An 11202-nucleotide genomic window follows, 5' to 3' on the forward strand; every position below is an offset into this window, starting at 1 on the left:
GTGTAAAAATTGTACAGGCTACACTGCCACCCTGTGACATCATCAACAAAGTGCCCATTAGTGCCTGGGTAGGGGCCCTGCCATGGGAGGGAGGAATGCAGCAAGGACTGAGGATCGGTGACCAGGGTCTCTATGCGTAGACATGAGGAGGGGAGTAATGAGTGGGAGAGAGAGGTCAAGAGTTAAAATAATAGTATCTGGGGGGGGAAATGTAAAATGAAGTAAAACTGAACAGAAATAAAACTGGAGTGTAGGCTCTAAAGCCACAAGGCTTGGGTGGGGATTCGGGGTTAAAGGTCTGGGATCCCCCACAGCTCTAGATCCCTAAACCTCTCCTCCCTCCCACTGACTCACCCAGCCCACTTCCTGGGTGCCCTTCCTCCACACTCCCCTCCCCTTCTTCCTATTACTCTCAGCCGGCACCACCTCCCGGCACCGTGGGAACTTCTTGTGATCCCTCCTCATCTCTCACTACCTCATCCCTCCCTGCTGCTTCTGAGCTCTTACCCTGCACACACCCTCCCCACGTCCTGGCACCCCAGAATTATCTACTCCCCTGCTTCTCCTCCCCTCCCATAGCTCTGTTCTCCCTTCACCCGTGGGGTCCTGAATGGCAATATTATACACTCTCATATGAAAAGAGGAGCTCGTCTGACTGTCACAAAGCCATGCATGAGTCATACACCTATTTACTCAATTTAGAATTCTACAGGTGACATATTTTCCTCTTAAAATGAGGAAAATGCATGAAACCTACAGTTATTAATGTAGTTATTAATGTATCCAATAAGGATACATTAAATGCAATTTTAAAATGACTGACAGCACCAAAAAGCACATGTCCAAAAATTATACTAGTGGGTGGGAGATAAGGCAAAAAAAAGGGGGGCAAGGAAACTTGTCAAAATATCTATGATGAATAAACATATAAAGTTATCACGACTCAGGTTCTTTAGAGACCCCACAGCTTCTAATAACCGAAGGCACAGAACTCCTTACCCAGCAAGACCACCGTCTCATAGTTGTCCTGCATGACATCCCTGTAGAAGGCTCTCTGAGTGGGGTCCAGCAGAGCCCATTCCCCCTTGGTGAAATACACAGCCACTTCCTCGAAACTCACTGGCCCCTGAAAGAGAAAGAGTCCAACACTCAGTATCTGCTGCCCCAGTCACAACTCCACTAGTCACAGAACAGCACCACCAGGTAAATGGAAGCTATGGGAGGCACATGTTAACAGAGTCCCAGCCCAACTTGCTTAGAGCAGCCAGGAGGCATCAGAGGGTAGAAAGAAAGACATTTCTGTTTCCCAGCTGGCAGACAGAGGCAGGGTCTTCGCATTTATCACACAGCTACTAGCCAGAGCTTGATAGAGGAGATGGGGCCGTCTCTGGACCCTGCTGGTGACTCCCTGGTAGGAATCCCAACACTCTCCAAATAAAATATATGGAAGAAAGGGGAAGTCAAGTGTAAAGAATAAAAGTTAGAAGGTCAGAATTGTAGAAAATTGGTAAGTGAAGCTATCAGAAATCAATGATCAATCAATGAAAATAAGAAGGAAGTTTTTAGAAGTATATTAAGTACAAAATTAATCCTAACAATAGTAGTGGTAAATGACTAGACAGAAATGGCAGAATTATCAAAAATAATGCAGAAGAGGTAGAAGTGTTCAATAAATATTTCTGTCCTGGATTCGGAGAAAAACAGATGATCTACTAATATCATAAGATGCTGATACAAACATGACACATGCACACAAATAGGAAAATCATATTCAGCAAATCATAACAATTTCCCCATAGGATTTTTCCCTGCCAATGGATATTTTAGGTTCTCCCACACTGTGAAGCACAGAGTGACCTTATTCCAGTACAGGCCTAGCCCCCTCCCACCAGGGTGTAACCCTCTGACACAGGGTGAAACCCTCCCAGTAACAGAATCTTTCGATTCTACTTATAAAGTTTGCGATGATACCAAGCTGGGAGAGGTTACAAGTGCTTTGGAGGATAGAATTAAAATTCAAAATGTTCTGGACAAACTGGAGAAATCGTCTGAAGTATATAGGATGAAATTCAATAAGGAAAAATCCAAAGTACTTCACTTAGGAAGGAACAATCAGTTGCACACATAGAAAATGGGAGATGACTGCCTAGGAAGGAGTACTGTGGAAAGAGAACTGGGGGTCATAGTGGATCACAAGCTAAATTGTTCTTCTTCACCTCTGAGGATAAGACAAGAAGCAATGGGCTTAAATTGCAGAAAGGACGGTTTTGGTTGGACATCAGGAAAAACTTCCTAACTGTCAGAGTGGTTAAGCACTGGAATAAATTGCTTTGGGAGGTTGTGGAATCTCCATCATTGGGGATTTTTAAGAGCAGGCTGCACAAACACCTCTCAGGGACGGTGAGATAATACTTAGTCCTGCCTTGGGTGAAGGGGACTGGACCTGAGCGACCTCTGGAGATCCCTTCCAGTTTTATGATTCTGTAAACCAAAGGCCAGAGAAAAGCAGAATCGAAGGAGTCACTTTGGGGGATCCTCCCTGTCATTGTCCCCAAGGCAGCTGTCTCAGGTTTACAAAGTCGTTTGATGCTCCAGCCTTTATGCAGTCTCTCCTGGGAGTGCCCCCTTTCATGGGCTGGGCTTAGTTTTAAAGCTTTTGGAAAACATGACCCCACGGGCTTTGAGACAGGACCTTCTTGCCTCAGCACACCTTGTTTCTTTCTGTGGTTCCCCAGTGAGTCCAAATGAGTAGATCCTCCTGATAGAGACTGTGAACATCAGAATGGCCCACCGAGGGAGACCAATGGTCCATCTAGATCTGTGGCCAATGCCAGGTTCATCAGAGGGAATGAACAGAACAGGGAATCATCAAGTGATCCATCAAGTGATCCATCCCCTGTCACCCATTCCCAGCTTCTGGCAAACAGAGGCTAGAGACGCCAACCCTGCCCATCCTGCCTGTGACACTGACAGATGAGGTGTTAACTTTTGAAAAAGCTCCCAAGTCTTAACTGAACATGGACAAACGCAGAGCTGGAATCAGTCTGGCTCACCTGTGTTACTACTGTTAAAACAGGGATGAGAATTATAAGAATGTGTTTAGTGTTTAGACTTTATTGAATGCTTGTGAGTTGCTGCCTGGGTTAATATCTGACTAGCTGCATTGTGAGCCTCTGTGGCTCTGTAAATCACCAGACAGGAGAGAGACTTTACCTCGGGCTGATTGCCAACAGAATGCGTTACACCCTGCCTGGCAGGAAAGGACAATCAACACCAGACTATTATGGAATATTAAAGATGACAAAAGACTGTTGCTGTGCTCTTGACTTTCCATTAGCTGAGTTCCCAGAAGCAAACCGCACATGGCAGGAAGGGGATAAAAAACCCCCTACAGAAGGAACTGATGATGTGTATGCTGTTTGGACTCTGGGGGGCAAAGTTTCTAGGCATAAGCAAGAGATCCCCAGCTCCTTAGCCTGGGTTAGTCCTAAAGAATATGTAGAGCTTGCTTATTAGAGAAGCTTCTATTACCTTTTGAAATTTAAGACTAACTCATCTGCTTTAACCTGCTTTAACTTTGTAAACAACTCTCGTTTTCTTTTAAATAAATCTAAATACAGGTTATTACAGGACTGGCTACAAATGTTGTCTTTGTTGTGAGTTCGAAGATTCTGTTCACCAAAGGAAGTGACTGATCCTTTGGGACTGGCAGTAACATGAACATTGCTCTGATTCGTGGCGTAAGGTAGTGGTTCTCAACCAGGGGTCAGGGGCCCACTGGGGGGCCACTAGCAGGTTTCAGGGGGCTGTCAAGCAAGCCTGTATTAGACTCGCTGAGGCCCAGGGCAGAAAGCTGAAATCCCAGCGCATGAGGCTGAAGTCCAGGGCCCTGAGCCCCACTACCAGGGGCTGAAGCAAAAGCCTAAGAAATGTAGCTTTGTGGGGGCCCCAGGCAGTTGCCCTGCTTGCTACCCCATAATGCCAGCCCTGGCTTTTCTATACAGAAAACCAGTTATTGTGGCCCACGTGGGCCGTGGAGTTTTTATAGCATGTTGGGGGGGCCTCAGAAAGAAAAAGGTGGAGAACCCCTGTGGTAAGGGACCATCTGTCACAAAGGTGAGCTCACCTACATGGTGAGATCTACGGGATGACCCAAGGGGACTGTCTGTGATTCCACGTTAATGCTGTTACAGTGCCTGAAGCCTTTACACCGGATATTTGGCTGGTGAAATCTACAAATCGACCTCACAATCAAGTTGGGGTTTGTGCCCTGCTTCTTACCAGTCTGCCTGAGGCTGGTGCTCATGCTCTCGGGTCGCTGAAGACAGCGTTACAGGGACTTATGGGCGCAATGCCACCAAGGGCAATTTGCAGCAACGCAGAGCAGGCTTTACAGTGACACCGGGTGGGACAAATGGTCCATGGACTCAGTCAAGCCCCAGTTCTCCTCCAGTGCACATCAGCATCCCGGCAACCTTTGAGGAGGCTCAAGACTGCCACTTGTTCAGTGATGATGGATCTCCAGCAGAGCATCACCCGCACCCCATGGCCCGCCTTGTCTCCTGAGACAGAGGTGAGTTACGGAGGGTGCACAATGGATCCTTGGGGGGCGGGGGTGGGGAAAGGGATAACAAAACACACCTTCCGGGGGTCACCCCTCAGGCCTTCAGGAAGTGAAGGTGACAGGCATTGTGGTGGCTGTAAAGGGGGAGGGGAGGGAGTGGGAGCAGGAGGGAGCAGCACCCCCTCAAAGGCAATGTTGCCAGTGGGTCTCCCCACCACATCAGGCATGGGGCTGATAGGGAGTCTTTCCCTCGGCCAAGGTGCCTGTGAAGGGCTATATAAACCCCACACTGTCACAGAAGGGGTTAAACTGCTGCCGTAATCTGGACTGGCCATATCCTCCACACCTGCAAACCATTCCAGGACTGGAGCAGGAGTTAACAGGAGAGACCTACTCTACTCAGAGGGGGACAACCCTGGGAAGGGAACAGTCTGTAGAGGATCTCCAGCCCCAAAGAGAGGGCTGGCAGCATTCAGGGCTCTAGCCTTCACTGAGGGAGGCCCAGCAGTTTGGCACCAGTTCGATGGGCTGGACAGTCTCTCACTGGGGGATGCCAGCAGCCTGGCACATGGAATAGATACGGGGTGGCCTGGGGAGCAGGAAGCGGGGCAGCATCCCAGACAGCACACCGAGAAGGGAAATGGAGAGGGGACGAGGGGCACTGCAGTGAACTCAGCACCCGTCCTGAAAGCCATTGGCAGAAAGTTGTCCTCTCCCTGGCCTACGGGGGTTAGCAGTGACACAGAGATCCCTTGGCAAAGGGTCACTTGGTCTTTGCCAGCAGTTCTCACCTGAGACCTGACAAACCCATCACACCAAACACATCTCTCTGAGGATGGTCATGTGAGGTGTCTCCAGAAAGCTCGTAACTGCTCAAGACTCATAACGACTGAGAGATCAATGTATGGGTCATATGTAACGAAAGAAGTGTTTATATTGAAAATTTACTTTATGGACTTGGAATGGAAAATCAATCACTGAGAGGTAACAGGTCCCGGGACTGGCCCATCCACCCAAGAGGGAGTTGTCACTTCTCACGAGTTAGCTGGCAAGGTAACACAGTGCTCAAGTGACCAGCCTTGCTCCCTCCCAAACTATCAATGGAAAACCATGGGGGCACCACCAAACAACTGAAACTGGGGTCGGGGAGCTCAAGGTAACACAAATTTAATCATCTGAATTCCAAAATATGAATAGTTCAAAGGTAGATGTCACCCGTGTATGGTGTGGAGGGGCAGGCCAGAGTGTATAGGGGAGGGGCAGACTGGGCAGAGCTAGGGCATGGCTGGACCAGGGGCAGGAGGCCCAGCTGGAAGTAGCAGTGAGGGACCCAGCTCAGTGTGCAGATCAGGCTACCTCAGGTCCAAGGTAACTTGCACCACACCATATGCAGCTGTTGCCTGTAATACGTGTGTGCAGCGCCTAGGACAGCTGACAGCTACTGGGTCCTACAGTGCTCAGAGAGGGCTGGAGGGGATGGACAAGAAGGGGAGACAGAGCTGGAAATGGTGGCAGGAGGAGGAGGTGGAGAAGGAGAGAGGCATTGGAAAGCATGACCATTATTCCCATTCCACCATAAGAAAAAGAATAGGAGAGGGAAGCAGCACTTTAGAATCACCCAGCAGCTGTCAGGGTTCCCTCCCCACTCTGAGCTCTAGGGTACAGATGTGGGGACCCGCATGAAAGACCCCCTATTTCTACTAGCTTAGGTTAAAAACTTCCCCAACGTACAAATTCCTTTTGTCCTTGGACGGTATGCTGCCACCACCAAGTGATTTAAACAAACATTCAGGGAGGGCCTAGGGGAATTGCTTGTGTGACTTGTGGTTAGCCAGTGGGGTAAAACCAAAGTCCTCTCTCTCTGGCTGGTTTGGTTTGTGTATTTTCCCTCTGTTTACCAGAGATCAATCTTGGGACCAATCTTATTCAGCATTTTTATTAGTGACCTTGGCACAAAAAGTGGGGGTGACACAAAGTTGGGAGGGATTGCCAACATGGAGGAGGCCAGGAATATCATCCAAGAAGATCTGCATGACCTTGAAGAAAGCTGGAGTAATAGAAATGGGATGAAAATTAATAGTGCAAAATTATTCACTTAGAGACCAATAACAAGAATTTTTGCAATTAGCTGGGGACTTATCAGTTGGAAGTGACAGAGGAGGAAAAAGACCTAGGTGTATTGGTTGACCACAGGATAATTATAAGCTGCCAATGGGACGCGGGCGTGAAATAGGTTAATGCAGTCCTAGGATGCATCAGGCGAGGTATTTCCAGTAGACACAGGGAAGGGTTAGTCTTGTTATACAAGGCACTGATGAGACCTCATCTGAAATACTGTGGGCCATTCTGGTCTCCCATGTTTAAGAAGGATGAATTCAAAGTGGAACTGGTGCAGAGAAGAGCTACTAGGATGACCCGAGGAATGGAAAACCTGCCTTATGAGAGGAGACTCAAAGAGCTTGGCTTGTTTAGCCGAACCAAAAGAAGGCTGAGGGGAGATAGGATTGCTCTCTATAAATACATCACAAGGATAAATACCAGGGAAGGAGAGGAGTTATTTAGGTTAAGCACCAATGTTGGCCCTAGAACAAATGGATACTGGCCGTCAGTAAGTTTTGGCTTGAAATCAGGCAAAGGTTTCTAACCATCAGAGTGAAGTTTTGGAACAGCCTCCCAAGAGGAGCAGTGGGGGCAAAAAACCCCACTGGTTTCCAGACTGAGCTGGATACCTTTATGGAGGGGATGGTACGATGGGACTGCCTACAATGCCATGTAGCCGATCTGCAACTGCTAGCAGCAAATATCTCCAAAGTTTCTCCCCAAATCCTCTAAGAAAAATTGAGGAAATTACTTCAGCTCTCTGAGCTTCAGTTTCCCCATCTGTAAAATGGGGAGCAGACGCCCACCATTTCCCGATTTAGCCTTTGGGGTTTTTGTGGCAAGGACCCTCGGTCGCTGTGGGCACGTCTACCCTGCAGGTGGGCACCGGCGGCCGGCCCGTGCCCGCGGACAGGGGCTCACAGGGCTCAGGCTGCGGGGCTGTTGAATGGGGGTGTCCATGGTCCGGCTTGGGCTGCAGCCCAAGGCCCGGCCCCCTCCCACCTCGCAGGGTCCTCCAGCCCGAGCCCAGACCCCTGCCCTGCCACGAACCAGCCCCTTCGCCCGAGCCCTGGGCGCCCGAGCCGGCGGCATGGGCCAGCGGCGGGCGTCGAATGGCAGGTGGGGGTACCCGGGGGGTCTGCGCAGCCCCTGTCCCAAGGGGGCCCCGACCTCGGTCAGGGTCTGTGCAGAGCCCGGCGCGACAGGGGCCCGACCTCAGCCGGGGGCTCCGCCGCTCCCGGACCCCGGATTTTGTGGGGGGCCCTGCAGCACCTGGGGGGGCTCCCCCGTGCTCCCCCTCGCTGCTGTGGGGACAGAAAGGGGGCAGGGCGGGAGCGGGGGGTCCCAGGGGAGGGGGCAGCGGTAAATCCGAGCGGATCTCGGCCTCCCCCCGCTGCTCCCCTCTCCCGGAGGGCCCCGGCTCCTCCCCCCACCGGCCATGTCCGGGCTGCGCCGAGATTTCCCCCGGTCTCCCCCCGCCCCTTCTCCTGCCCCCCCCGGTCTCCCCCCTCCCCCCCATCTCCTGCCCCCCCGGTCTCCCCCCTCCCCCCCTCCTCCTGCCCTCCCCCGGTCTCCCCCCTCCCCCCCTTCTCCTGCCCTCCCCCGGTCTCCCCCCTCCCCCCCTTCTCCTGCCCTCCCCCGGTCTCCCCCCTTCTCCTGCCCTCCCCCGGTCTCCCCCCTCCCCCCCTTCTCCTGCCCTCCCCCGGTCTCCCCCCTCCCCCTGCCCCCCCCGGTCTCCCCCCTCCCCCCCTTCTCCTGCCCTCCCCCGGTCTCCCCCCGCCCCCCCTTCTCCTGCCCTCCCCCGGTCTCCCCCCGCCCCCCCTTCTCCTGCCCTCCCCCGGTCTCCCCCCTCCCCCCCTTCTCCTGCCCTCCCCCGGTCTCCCCCCGCCCCCCCTTCTCCTGCCCTCCCCCGGTCTCCCCCCTCCCCCCCTTCTCCTGCCCCCCCCGGTCTCCCCCCCTTCTCCTGCCCCCCCCGGTCTCCCCCCGCCCCCCTTCTCCTGCTCCCCCCGGTCTCCCCCCCTTCTCCTGCCCCCCCCGGTCTCCCCCCCTTCTCCTGCCCCCCCCGGTCACCCCCCACCCCCCCTCTCCTGCCCCCCCCGGTCTCCCCCCGCCCCCCCTTCTCCTGCCCCCCCCGGTCTCCTCCCGCCCGGCCCCCCCCGGGGGCAGATCCCGGCGCTGCGGGAGGCCGGGTCCCCCCCCGGACCCGGGGCAGAGTCACCGCCCGGCCCCCCCGGGGCTCGCTCCGGTACCTGGAGGCTGCAGCGCCGCAGCGGGGCGGGCGGAGCCCGGGGCGGCCCCAGGGCGGCTCCGGCGGGAGCGGGGCCCGGGCCGGGCACGGGGGGGTTAACGAAGCTCTCGCGCCCCGCCGCGATCTGCGCATGCCCAGAGCTCCAACGGCCCCAACCGCTCCCCGGCCCCGCGCGAGCCCAGCCCGGCTCCGGCTCCGCCTCCCCCCTCCGACGTCACTTCCGCTCCCGGGGGAGTCAGGCACTACATCTCCCAGCCTGCCCCGGGCGCCGCTTCCGCCTCAGTCCCCAGTTTCAATGCCCGTCTCCTCCCAGAGCCTGTGTTACCGCCCCGCCCCCACCCCTGATTTTGGGGCCTTTCTCTTCAATAGGGTCCTATTACCCCCCCACCCCCCACCCCTGATTTTGGGGCCTTTCTCTTCAATAGGGTCCTATTACCCCCCCACCCCTGATTTTGGGGCCTTTCTCTTCAATAGGGTCCTATTACCCCCCCACCCCGGATTTTGGGGTCTTTCTCTTCTATAGGGTCCTATTACCCCCCCACACCCCTGATTTTGGGGCCTTTCTCTTCAATAGGGTCCTATTACCCCCCCACCCCTGATTTTGGGGCCTTTCTCTTCAATAGGGTCCTATTACCCCCCCACCCCTGATTTTGGGGCCTTTCTCTTCAATAGGGTCCTATTACCCCCCCACCCCCCACCCCGGATTTTGGGGTCTTTCTCTTCTATAGGGTCCTATTACCCCCACACTCCCCATCCCTGATTTTGGGGCCTTTCTCTTCAATAGGGTCCTATTACACCCCACTCCCCACCCCTGATTTTGGGGCCTTTCTCTTCTATAGGGTCCTATTACCCCCCCACCCCGGATTTTGGGGTCTTTCTCTTCTATAGGGTCCTATTACCCCCCCACCCCGGATTTTGGGGTCTTTCTCTTCTATAGGGTCCTATTACCCCCCCACCCCCCACCCCTGATTTTGGGGCCTTTCTCTTCAATAGGGTCCTATTACCCCCCCACCCCTGATTTTGGGGTCTTTCTCTTCTATAGGGTCCTATTACCCCCCCACTCCCCACCCCTGATTTTGGGGCCTTTCTCTTCTATAGGGTCCTATTACCCCCCCACTCCCCACCCCTGATTTTGGGGCCTTTCTCTTCAATAGGGTCCTATTACCCCCCCACCCCTGATTTTGGGGCCTTTCTCTTCAATAGGGTCCTATTACCCCCCCACCCCCCACCCCGGATTTTGGGGTCTTTCTCTTCTATAGGGTCCTATTACCCCCACACTCCCCATCCCTGATTTTGGGGCCTTTCTCTTCAATAGGGTCCTATTACCCCCCCACTCCCCACCCCTGATTTTGGGGCCTTTCTCTTCTATAGGGTCCTATTACCCCCCCACCCCGGATTTTGGGGTCTTTCTCTTCTATAGGGTCCTATTACCCCCCCACCCCCCACCCCGGATTTTGGGGCCTTTCTCTTCAATAGGGTCCTATTACCTCCCCCACTCCCCACCCCTGATTTTGGGGCCTTTCTCTTCAATAGGGTCCTATTACCCCCCCCACCCCTGATTTTGGGGTCTTTCTCTTCAATAGGGTCCTATTACCCCCCCACCCCCCACCCCTGATTTTGGGGCCTTTCTCTTCAATAGGGTCCTATTACCCCCCCCACCCCTGATTTTGGGGTCTTTCTCTTCTATAGGGTCCTATTACCCCCCCCCCACTCCCCACCCCTGATTTTGGGGTCTTTCTCTTCTATAGGGTCCTATTACCCACCCCCTACCCCCACCCCCCCGTCCCGATTTTTCAGTTTGATGCCTGGTCACCCTGCCCTGCCCCGTCTCTCTGCGGGGATGGGGGGCATGTGGGACTGTTCTCCCTGCCCTGCCCCCTGGCTGCTGGGTTGGGGGGGGGTGGGACTGTGCCGACCCCCCTACCTGCCTCCCCCGTGACCGGCCCCCCTCCCCCGGGAACGATGGGGCTGTCAGCAGGCCGTTGCTCTTCCAGGGGCTGGTGACCGTCGAGGCGGTGGCTGTGGATGTGGCTGCATCAGAGGGGGCCGAGCTGGACGTCCTGCAGGAGAGCTACGAGACCGTGACCTCGCTGGGTAAGGGATTCCCGGCCCCTCTGTTCTTATCAGGGGACATGCAGCGTCAAGGTTCACCTCGCCCCCACAATGCAACCTTAACTCTGCCCTGTTTCAGCATCACCCCGACATGCCAACGACCAACATTGCCCTGCCCGCCACAGAACACTTTGTGCTACACACTTGCGCTCGGTTCCCAACGTCTAACAGCTTCTCT

The 11202-nt window shown here is 54.4% G+C and overlaps 1 protein-coding gene across 1 annotated transcript in view; it reads right to left on the bottom strand.

Moving 5' to 3' along the window:
- LOC140904195 (uncharacterized) overlaps positions 1–11202 on the bottom strand; it is a 48308-nt gene that overhangs the window by 9844 nt on the left and 27262 nt on the right. The window lies entirely within an intron of this gene.

The sequence above is a fragment of the Lepidochelys kempii genome, chromosome 28 (genome assembly GCF_965140285.1).
Source record: "Lepidochelys kempii isolate rLepKem1 chromosome 28, rLepKem1.hap1, whole genome shotgun sequence".
Classification (NCBI taxonomy): Eukaryota; Metazoa; Chordata; order Testudines; family Cheloniidae; genus Lepidochelys; species Lepidochelys kempii.